The following is a 10600-nucleotide window of genomic DNA, read 5'->3' as shown; positions in this document are numbered from 1 at the left end:
TTTTTTTTTTTTTTGTGGAACCGGGGATTGAACTCAGACCCTTTCACTTGCCAGGCAAGCGCTTATTCTACTGAGTCATCTCCCCGGCCCCTAATATTTTCTAATAAAGTCAAACTTGTTAGGTTTTTTCTGGAACAGCAGAAAAGCAGGAAAAAAAGAAAAAAGAAAGGTTGGGGAGGACTTTATTAACTCTGAGCACACAGAGAGGATCTGAAGGAGATGGGAGATTCTCTGATCTGAGATAGAAAGGCTGAGAATTTGTGGACTTTTACTGAGGTGGAGTTTGAGGGGCAGATCTCAGTACACAAAAGGAGCTGATTAGGGTCTCCCTTGTGGAGCAGGAAAGTTACAAGGAAGTTGCATTCAGGACTGGGGTGTGGAAGAAGGAGGAAGTGGTCATTGGGAAGACAAGCTGTTGCTTTGAGGATTCAGTCATGTTGAATCAGGGCCCTGATAATTTAGCAGTCTGTACTCGGGCTGGAACCTATCAATACTGTGTATGTTATATTACCCTTTTATGTTAATAATTTTGACTTGTTTATAATTTGTTAAGATTTCTGTATCTATATGCATGACAGAGATTAGCTTGTAATTTTCTGTCACAGACTTTGGTGCTACTTTAGGGGCTTGGGGATCAAGAGAGCTGAGAGATAGCCCCTCTTTGTTCTCTGAAACAGTTTGCCTAACACTAGGGAAGCCAGTCTGAGACTGGCTTTTCTGACTGAGGAGATTTTTTTAACTAGGAATTCAATGCCTTTAATGAATGGCATTAGTCTTCTGTGGCTGCTATATAACAAATTACCACAATTTTAGTGATTTAAAACAATGTAAATACATTATCTTAATGTTTGGTAGATTGGAAGTCTACACAGCTCTTTTTTTTTTTTAATTTTTTTTTTATTTATTTGAGAGAGAGAGAGAGAGAGAGAGAGAGAGGTGTGTGTGGCCAGCTCAGCCCACCAGGGGGCGGGGCTGGCTGGCATGTGGTGCTGGGGGATTGAACCGTGGTCCCTGATGCTTTGCTAAGCTTGTTCTAAGTAGGTGCTTTAGACCACTGAGCCATCTCACCAGCCCCTACACAGCTCTTTGCTGGGCTAAAAACCAAGGTATCAGATCTGTGTTTGCTTTTTGTGTGTGTATGTCTTTTTGAAACAGGGTCAGACTGCACTTCAGGCTGGCCTGGAGCTTACCTTGTAGCCCAGGTTGGTCTCAAACTTGCAAAGATCCTTCTGCCTCAGCTTCCCTGAGGGCTAGGATTAGAGGCATGCATCACCACGCCCCACTGTATCTCTTTTTGAAGGCTCAAGGAGCATCCTTGCTGATTCTTTTCTTGATTCCAGGGACAGCCCCCTTGGCCCATGGCCCCTCTTCCATCTCCAAAGCCAGGAACCTGGCAACTCTCACCTTAATTCAATCAATGTCCTGAAAAGTCTTTTGTCATACAAATGGAGGTCATTCTCCGGTTTAAGAGATTAGAATATGGATACCCTTGGGTGACCATTATTCTATCACGTTGATATTTAAAGTAATCTAAAAATTGTGCATACTTGTTTTGGTGTGCTAACTTATGTTTTTAAGGAATTTGTCCATGCACACATATTGTCAAACGTACTGACAGAATATTACTTATAATTGACTTTTTATTTTGCATGTGTGAAGACTGAACCCAGTGTGATTTACCACTGAGCTACATCCTTTTTTTTTTTTTTTTTTTTTTGTGGAACCAGGGATTGAACTTAAGCCCTTGTGCTTGCCAGGGAAGCCCTTATTCCACTGAGCCATCTCCCTGGCCCCTGAGCTACATCCTTAACCCTTTTGATTTCTTGAGACAGGATCTCACTAAGTTACCCAGTCTGGCCTCTAAATTGAGATCCTCCTACTTCAGCTTGCCAAGAAGCTAAGACATGTGGCTACCATGCCTGGCTTCTTTGAATGTGGGGGTGGGGGGCGGGGAGAGGTGGCCGGCTCAGCCCACACTGGGGGCGGGATTGGTGTGGCATGTAGTGCTTGGGACTAAACTGCCATTCCTGCTCACTTGCCTAAGCTTGCCTTCTTCGAATGTTTTTAAGGTCCAGTAGGAGCTGCATTTTTAAAATTTTGTCTTCATTTAAATTTTTGATATGGGTAATTTACAGGTTTTGGTTTGGTTAATTCTTGCTAAGATTTGTAATACTGTCTTTTTAAGACATTTCAAAGAAAAAATTTTACCTCTGTTGACTTTTCTAATGCATCATCATTGCTTCTTGTTATTGGTAGGTTTTAAAGGCAACATAGATGGTGGTGGCGGTGGTGCAGCAGAGAAGCAGAAATAGGGGGAGGGAAAGCCTTCATTAACTCTAAACCCATGGAGAGGACCGAGGGCAGGGAGATGGGCGGCTCCTCTGACCTGAGACAGGGAGCCTGCGGCTTTCTGGATGTTTGCTGGGGGCAGAGCTTGAGGGGTGGGTTTAGTGACGTGTAAGGAGCTGATTGGAGGCTCCCTTGTGCAGGCGGGAAAGGTTAAAGGAAGTTGTACCCAGGGCTGGAGCAGGAAAGGAGGAGGAAGTGGTCATTGGGAAGGTAAGCTGTTGTTCTAAGGCCTTCAGCCATATCAGACAACTACCATAATAATTCAGCAATTCATACTAGGGCCATAACCTATCAGTTATATCCCTATTATTTCTGTAATTATTCTTTCATGGGTTTGATTTACCATTTTCTTTCTGTATCTCTACCTGTCTCATTGTTTCTTCCTTTCAATTTTTCATGTCCCCTAAGATACCTGGCATTTTTCTAATGGAATGTTAACATTATATGTGAAGTATTATAGAAATTAACTTCAGTTTCTGGATATTGTTAGATTTTTTAAGAAGGAATTACTTTTTTATGGACAGACTTCAGAATGGAGGTGAGTTATTTTAATCCTATATGTATGTGACCTCATCTGAGACTGTGTTCCAGAGAGAATGAGGCTTTCACTCTTTCTTCCTTGCATTCCACAGCTCTCAAGCGTGAGGCAGAAATGCCTCAGGTGAGGCCATTTCAGTTTTGTCACCATGCAAGGAGAGTTCTCAGAATTCCGTTTACTCTCTCAGTCTCTTAGTTGGCCACTTTCTGAATTGCTTTTCAGTCGAACACAGTTTGTGAATCAGCAGATAGCCTCCAGGAGAAAGCACTGAAGAATTCTGGCTCACTTTTCAGGGCCTCCTTTCCCTCATCCCCCAGTCCCATGTATGTGTATATTTTAAGCTATATCAATAATTTCACAGGAGACTGAGTTTCATTATGGTATTTTCATCCTTAAGGTCAACTCTGAAACTTTTTATCTTTAAACCTGTCTCAGTTAGTCTTCTCTTGTTGGTGTGACAAATACCCAACACTCAAAATGAAGGAAAGAAAGGTTTATTTAGCTCACAGTTAGTGGAGGCTTCAGTCCATACTCAGCTGGCTCAAAGGCAGGACTGCACATGGTAGAGAACAACCTTTCATGAGGGCAGCAGCAGCAGCAGCAGCAGCAGCAGCAGCAGCAGCAAAGAACAGAGAACAAATGGGAGGAGTAGTGGCAACAATGGCTACAGAGAGGAAGTCTGTCTCCCTTAAATTGCATTCAGGCTTTCTGCCCCAGGCTGGGTGTAGTACTCATACCCATAATCCCAGCAGCACTCACATCCATAATCCCAGTGGATCATGAGTTAATCACAAACTCTAGAAGTCCTCCTCATGACTGCATGAGGATTTGGGGGGACAACTAGACACAAATCATAACAAAATCATAGCTAGAGTGGAAATAATGTTTTTAAAAATATTTTATCTTTTTGTAAAAATGTATTGGCTACTTTTAGCTTTTCTGCTGGTCTTGAAGGTTAGTAATCTTTTACAAAAATACCAAACTAGGATTCTGGTTGAAACTGTATTAAATATATATCAATTTAGGAAGGATAGACAATAATATTATAACATCTTATAGAACACTTTTCTGCAATGTATTTTTATCTTTATGAATTCCCCCAAAGTAAATGCTGTCAATAAAAAAAAAGTTCATGAAAAAAATAAAGAAATAAAGGACCAGGCACATAGACACAGAAAATAACACATTTATCCAAATTTCAGGCGTCGTCTTAGCCCTGGTTCACAAATGGTTCCATCTTCATGTTCACTATAAATTACCTTGCCATTACTAAAAAAAGTCTGTCAAGGTAAAAACACCAAGAATCTCTTGCATCATGGGTACCTAAAATATAGACCAAGATAGCACATTTTCCACATAAACTAAAGCCAAAATACAAGTCATGGCTAGGATGCTTCTTACTTCTTTCAGAATTCCACCCACTACAGGAGTGAAAAAAAACACACCATTCACTTTTTAAAATATGCAAAGCTGGGCTCTTAAAAAAGGCATTCAATGGAACTTTTATGTGTCTAATCATCCCATCATGACTGGTTTAATTAAAAGACATTATAGTCTCCTTAAACATCGACTTTTAAAATTCCAGTCCAACAAACAAGCCCTGAAGTAAGTTTCCAGATCCGGAGCAATGCCATCTGACCCGTGGTGACAAATGTCTTGCTCCCATGCCACAGTACTAGAGGCCAGACTGAGGCCACATATCGTCCCTGGTCTCCTTCACTGTAAACTATCCCATAAGCCGGGTAACCGAGAATGTGATATAGGACCCTGTAAAAACTAAACTTCCACCAGAAGAATGAAAAAAAAATGCCTGGTTAGGTGCAGCTGGCAACCATTCTCCTGGCTGGTGCTCTTTCCTGCTGTTTTAGACATTTTCACTGGTTTGTAGCCTTTTCACTGGTTTGTACCCACTAGAGTGGGTACCTACTTAAAAAGGCAACCTGGTCCCATATCCCAGACAACATTGGCCTGGGTCAAAGTCTTACCACTGGGGATCACATCTACAGACCCATTGCCAGTCTTCGGCCCCTTGATAACCTTCACAATTAGCGATGACTCTACCTCCTGCCTGTGCTGGAGACAACTTTACCCCATAGACCAAAGCTTGTATGTGGATTTCCTGTCTCTCCTTATGGGCACTGCTTTTCTACTGTGAGTCTGCGAATAATAAAAGGCTCCTGTCCTGCTGCCTCCTCTGTGTCCCATGGGAGTCCCCACCTGAAGATAACTCCAGTCTGCCCTAGAGAATATATTGATATATATTTAATACAATTTCAGCCCTGTCCTAGACAGCGGCTGTCTCTGCTTATATTAACTCTCAAGAGAGACCCCAACATCAGTGTAAAAGAACTCACAACATCAGTTATAGTAAAATCAGAAACAAGAAAAATATGTCTGTAGTTCTTCTATGATGAATCAATTAGCGTTAATATCAACAAAAAGCAACTTTTTAAAACTTTCAGATTAAAGCTTTATTTTCTTAATATGACCTAGAAATTTTACTTTAAACCCCAGGTTTCTCATCTATGGAACTGATATTATAGTATCTGCCTTGCAAAAAAGAATTATTAGGATTAAATGAGCTAATACATAGAAAACATTTACCTGAGCTATCCCAGCTATCCCATTGTTAATATTCCATGTATCTTGAGGGCTATTAGGATAAATAGAGTCAAATAAAGTAACTAGATACAAGCTAAAAAAAAGTATAAAATTAATAGTCTTGATAAACAGAAATTTCAATGTTAGAGAGAAGGAAATACCATTTTAGTAAAGACCAAAACTATAAAATAGAAATAAAATTCAAAAGAAAAGCAAAAGACACAAAACAAACAATACTATAAAATTGTACTGAAATATGAAAAACAGAGATACCTGGAGTACCAACTTCCTGGAGTCTTGATTTTGTTTTCAAATTTATGCTTTCCTGCGTTTTATTTATTGCCACACAAACTCTTTGTTACTGTAGGTAGGTGAGCTCAAAGAATGTATTCTCCCAGCATCTTTCTTTCTTTTTCAATGTATTTGGTACAGGATCTCACTACACAGTTCAGACTCATAGTGATCCTCCTGTTTTCAGCCTCTTTGGTGCTGGGATTACAGGCATGTGCCACCAAGCCCAGAGTCCGTGCCAACTCAGCACACTCTGGAGCTGGGGCTGGCGCAGCAGGTGGCACCAGGAATTGAACCCCAGTCCTGCACTTGCCTGAGCGGTGCTTAGTCTGCTGTTTCAACATTGTTCAAAGTATCTCTTATCATTTAGCCATACCTTCTTTTTCTTTTCTTTTCTTTTTTTTTTTTTTTTCATTAGTATGTGTTTGCAGCAGATGCAGCGGACAGTCATCTTGGGGAGTGGGTACCTGTATAGAACACAGCTTGATTCTTTTTTAAATCCCCTTCCCCTTGTCTCCCACCTCTCTCCTTCCTCCTCTAAACCCTCTTTCCCCAATTTTGTTCTCATTGATATTATTCATCTTGTCTTGTGATTATGACACAAAATGTTTTTTGGTTTTTTAAAATTTTTTTTGACAACTCATACAGAATTTTACTTAACAAAGTAATATGAATTTCACAGTATTTGTTGTAATACATGGTATTGTCTTACAACCAACTATTCATATTACCAGATATTGGAAGAAGAAAAAACTGGAGCAATGTATAAGAAATTAAGAAAAGAAAAAGTACAAACAATTGGAAAAAAGAAGACGAAGCTAATTAGAGCATTGACTGCTTCTATTTCCATTCTTTTTCTTTTTAAAAATTTTTTATTTATTTATTTATTTTTTTGTACGACACAAAATGTTGACACTCATTTAGGTTATTAGGTTCCTGTACACCATTATTCTTATTTCCCCGTTCTGTCTTCCTCTGCCAAGTTCGGCAACAACATTTCCCGATGCCCCATCACTTATGATGGTTGCAGTGTCATTCACAGAGCCCAGGAACACCCATTCCTGGGTGCTCAGTCGATCCCAAGGGGTTTCCGAGGCAGTCTATGGGTCAGGGAAAGGCTTCCTTCCCCTAGCATGCTGGCACTCATCATTGGACTGAGGACAGAGGCAGCCACCCTCTCCTGCAAGTGGAAAGTAAAAAAAGGGCCAGGTTTGCCTCTGAGCTGTCTTAAGATCGGTGCCTAGGCTGAGCTTGTGGGCACCAAAGGGTAGAGGCTTTAATGGGAGAGGTGAAGTCATTTCCAGCACAGGAGCTGAGATTCCCTCTCTCACAGTGAGATTTGGGGTTCAGGCGATGCCTTCGGGTTAGGTCATCACCAGCAGGGAGACTTGGGGACAGGTGATATCATTTCCCTGACCCCAAACAGAAGAGGCAGCTGGATCACAAGGCTCACAGGCCCAGGGACTGCTAGTTTTCTGCTCAGCGTGCTCAGGCACAGCCAGTCATTTGTGGTTCTAATGGTGTAGCACAAGAGGCAATTTCTTCCTTCAGGAGGCCTGGGGCTACTAATGGCCATTACAAGTGGTCCAGAGACTGCGGGACACAAGAGAAGAGGTTGTTAGGCCCTTAGCATGAAGTAGACTTTCTTCCTCTCCCCCTCCCCCTCCCCCTCCCTCTCCCTCTCTGTCTCCTTCTCCTACCAGCCCCGCATCTCCCAGCAGCCCCTGATGGCATCTGCCTGGCAGCCTCCAGATGCATCTATCTGACTGCATCCATGTGCACCCGGACATGTCTGACACGTGGATTACTGCCCCTTTTGGGTAGTCAAACTATTAGACCCCAGACCCTTTTTAGTTAGTGCAGATCATATGCCTCCCACTCCTCTATCCTTTTACTTAAAAACCCCAATAACTATCTGATGTTTGCATAGCATCTCACTTTTTTTAAAAAAAATGTATTTAGTACAGGGTCCACACAGATCAGATGCATAGTGATCCTCCTGTTTGCAGCCTCCCAAGTGCTAGGATTACAGGCATGGACCACCACGCCCAGTCTCATGCACCATCTCAGCGTGCCCTGAGGAGCTGGGCTGGCATGGCATATGGTGCTGGGGAGGGAACCCTGGTCCCTGTACTTGCCTTAGCAAGTGCTTTAATCCACTGAGCTATCTGGCCAGCCCTGCATCTCACAATTTTAAATAATATCCTACAATATTTTCTCCTTGGAAACTAATATGACAGAAAAATAAGCAAAATAGGAAAAAATGATTCTTGGTCAGAGAAAACAAATAAAATTAATAATGAATAAATGCTTCTCTAGATATAAAAAAAGAAACTAATAATGATCCCTGATGGTACATACTCTCCAAGTTGACAGATTAGAAAATGAGGCTGATGAATGATTACATGATTGACTTGGGGGCACATAGCTAACAGAAATGTTGACACCAGAATCCATGGTTTCAACTCCTAGCTCAGGGCTAATTGTTCCACTTCATAATCCTTGCTCCGTGGAATCCTTCAGGCCCTGGCCTTCTTTCTTTATTGAAACAGCATTTTATTGGTAGGGGGCTTAACACAGGATCATCTCTTCTGTTTTGTTGTTCCTTAGGAGAGAAGAAGTTGTTGCAGTGCCACACGAAGTCAAGTGAAAATGGTACATGTGGGCAACTTCTGTGGATCATGGCCTGTGGACAGGAGTTGCATCTAAGTCTTGGAGGCTGGGTTCACAGGGGAAAGAGTAGGTTTGGGTCATGATGAAGATATGGAGATGCCCAGAAGAAGGCTGAGGAGCTGAGAGAACTCCCCAGAGAAGAGGTCAGAAGAAAGGAAATGGAGAAGAATAAGAGAAGTGAGGTAAAGGCGAAGAGCATGCTGTGTGGCAATGTGAACAGTAATGAAGGGAGGCGGGAGGGCAGAGGGAAAGACAGTGCACCCTGATCATCCTGTCTCAGCTCACCTAAGACACCCTACCTTGGAGAGGCACAGTAATGTTGCCACAGAGTCCCCCTTTTAAGCAAAGAGACATAATGTGGTCATCTACTGATTGACTGTATAATGATTTATTGAAAGCTGGCTCTGCCTAGCAGGGCTGCAGGGACTGTAACCTAAGTAAAAACCCAATGAAGTCTTGCCCTCATTGTGCTGCTGCCCTAGCAGAGGACAGGGATGATAGTGTGTGTTCATCATGACCCATTAAATGAGGGCGTATTTTTATGCAACTTCAAATGAAAATATAAAGGACCTGAATAAAACGTAAGCCAGGTGAGGTGGTAGTGAGTGTGGTGGGGGATGTTCTGATGGCAATTTAGGATGAAGGTCAGGGAAGATGCTACGGACCAAATGTGTGTTCCCCCTTAGCATAGAGTGTCGTCCTTAATGCTCAAGGGATGGTAATAAGGTTTGTTTGAGGCCACGGGCAAGAGCCTGCATGACAGAACTGGTGCCTTCTAAGGGAACAAAGAGGCCAAGCTCTATCCCTCTCATCCTCCTCCTCTTCATATGAAGACACACAGAGAGGAAATCCTCCGAAGCCCAAGAAGAGGTCCTGCACCAGGGAGGAGAACAGGAGTGCTTTCATCCAAGCCTCCTGGCTTTCAGAACCTGAAGAGTATTTATCTGTTGTTTAAACCACCCAGCCTACGCTCCTTTTGTTATAGCAGCACAGACAGACTAAGACAGAAGGCCTCTCTAAGGAGCAGTGAGCCATGGGCAGGTCTGAGGCAGAGAAGGAGCAGTTGTGTCCGGGGAACAAAAAGGAGCCAGCTGGGCAGGAGCCCGGGGAATGATGGAGAGAGTGGGCAAGACGCTGAAGGATGGACACATCCTGAAGCTCTAGCCACAGTGTGGTGACACAGCCTGTGGTGCTGCAATGTTTCACTTCGTGTCATCTTCTCTGAGTCCTTGCTGCTTGGCAATCCTCTCCCTCGTCCTCCGGGTTTCCCCATCCTCCACCCGATGGAAAGCTGTTTCCCTCCACAGAGCGTGGTCATCTCCAGGCCACATACTCAGCCGTTGTAGGTTGCCTGTGGTTTAGAGATCTACAGGGCTGAATCAGTGACGTCTCTACTGGAGTGTGGTGATTTGTTTTTAAGTTTTATTTTTGATTGACACATACTAATTGTACATGAACCTGCAGGACATTATGTTAAGGAGCACAGTGATTAATCTGCTGAACTCCCCGGGGACTCAGGATCAGCAGCAGGCCAGACAGAACAGACTTCGGGCTCCCAGGCAGTCTCTCCCCTAGGAAATCAGCACAAAACTTCTGGTGTTGATCGATTGATTATCCTCCTCCCTTTCACCAGTGAGAAATGCACCACTTGATGAAAAGAAAATAGCTCTTGAAAGGTTTGCTCCTTCCCGAGATGGGCTCAGGCCAGCTGTTGGAATAGCATCTGCTTCTCTGCTACTGATTAAAAAAAAAAAATGAAAAAAACACTGCAATCATTTTTTCCTAATTATGAAAGCAGTGCATATTTGTTGTTGCAAAATTAGATAGGTAGAAATTTATCAAGAAAAATCATCCAAATACCACCACCTGGCAATGACTACCGTTATGTCTTCTGATTTTACTTAATTTTGCACGTATTTCGGGGTGTATCTGATGTCATGTGGTAGCCCGAGTTTTAAATTTAGCACTGTGGAGTGCTCTGGCTTAGCTATGGTTATATTGTGTCCCTTGAAATGTTTGTGAATTGAGATGTGGTCTGTGGGATGGCACTATTGTAGAATCTTTAAAAGGTAGGTCCTTGTGACAGGCCCTAGGTCACTGGGCTGTGCTCTTAGAAGGTAGTTCTCCAGCCAGATCCCTGGAGCTCTC

Source organism: Octodon degus, unplaced genomic scaffold (assembly GCF_000260255.1).
Source record: "Octodon degus isolate 3935 unplaced genomic scaffold, OctDeg1.0 scaffold00007, whole genome shotgun sequence".
NCBI lineage: Eukaryota > Metazoa > Chordata > Mammalia > Rodentia > Octodontidae > Octodon > Octodon degus.
Note: the sequence above shows the minus strand (reverse complement) of the source record.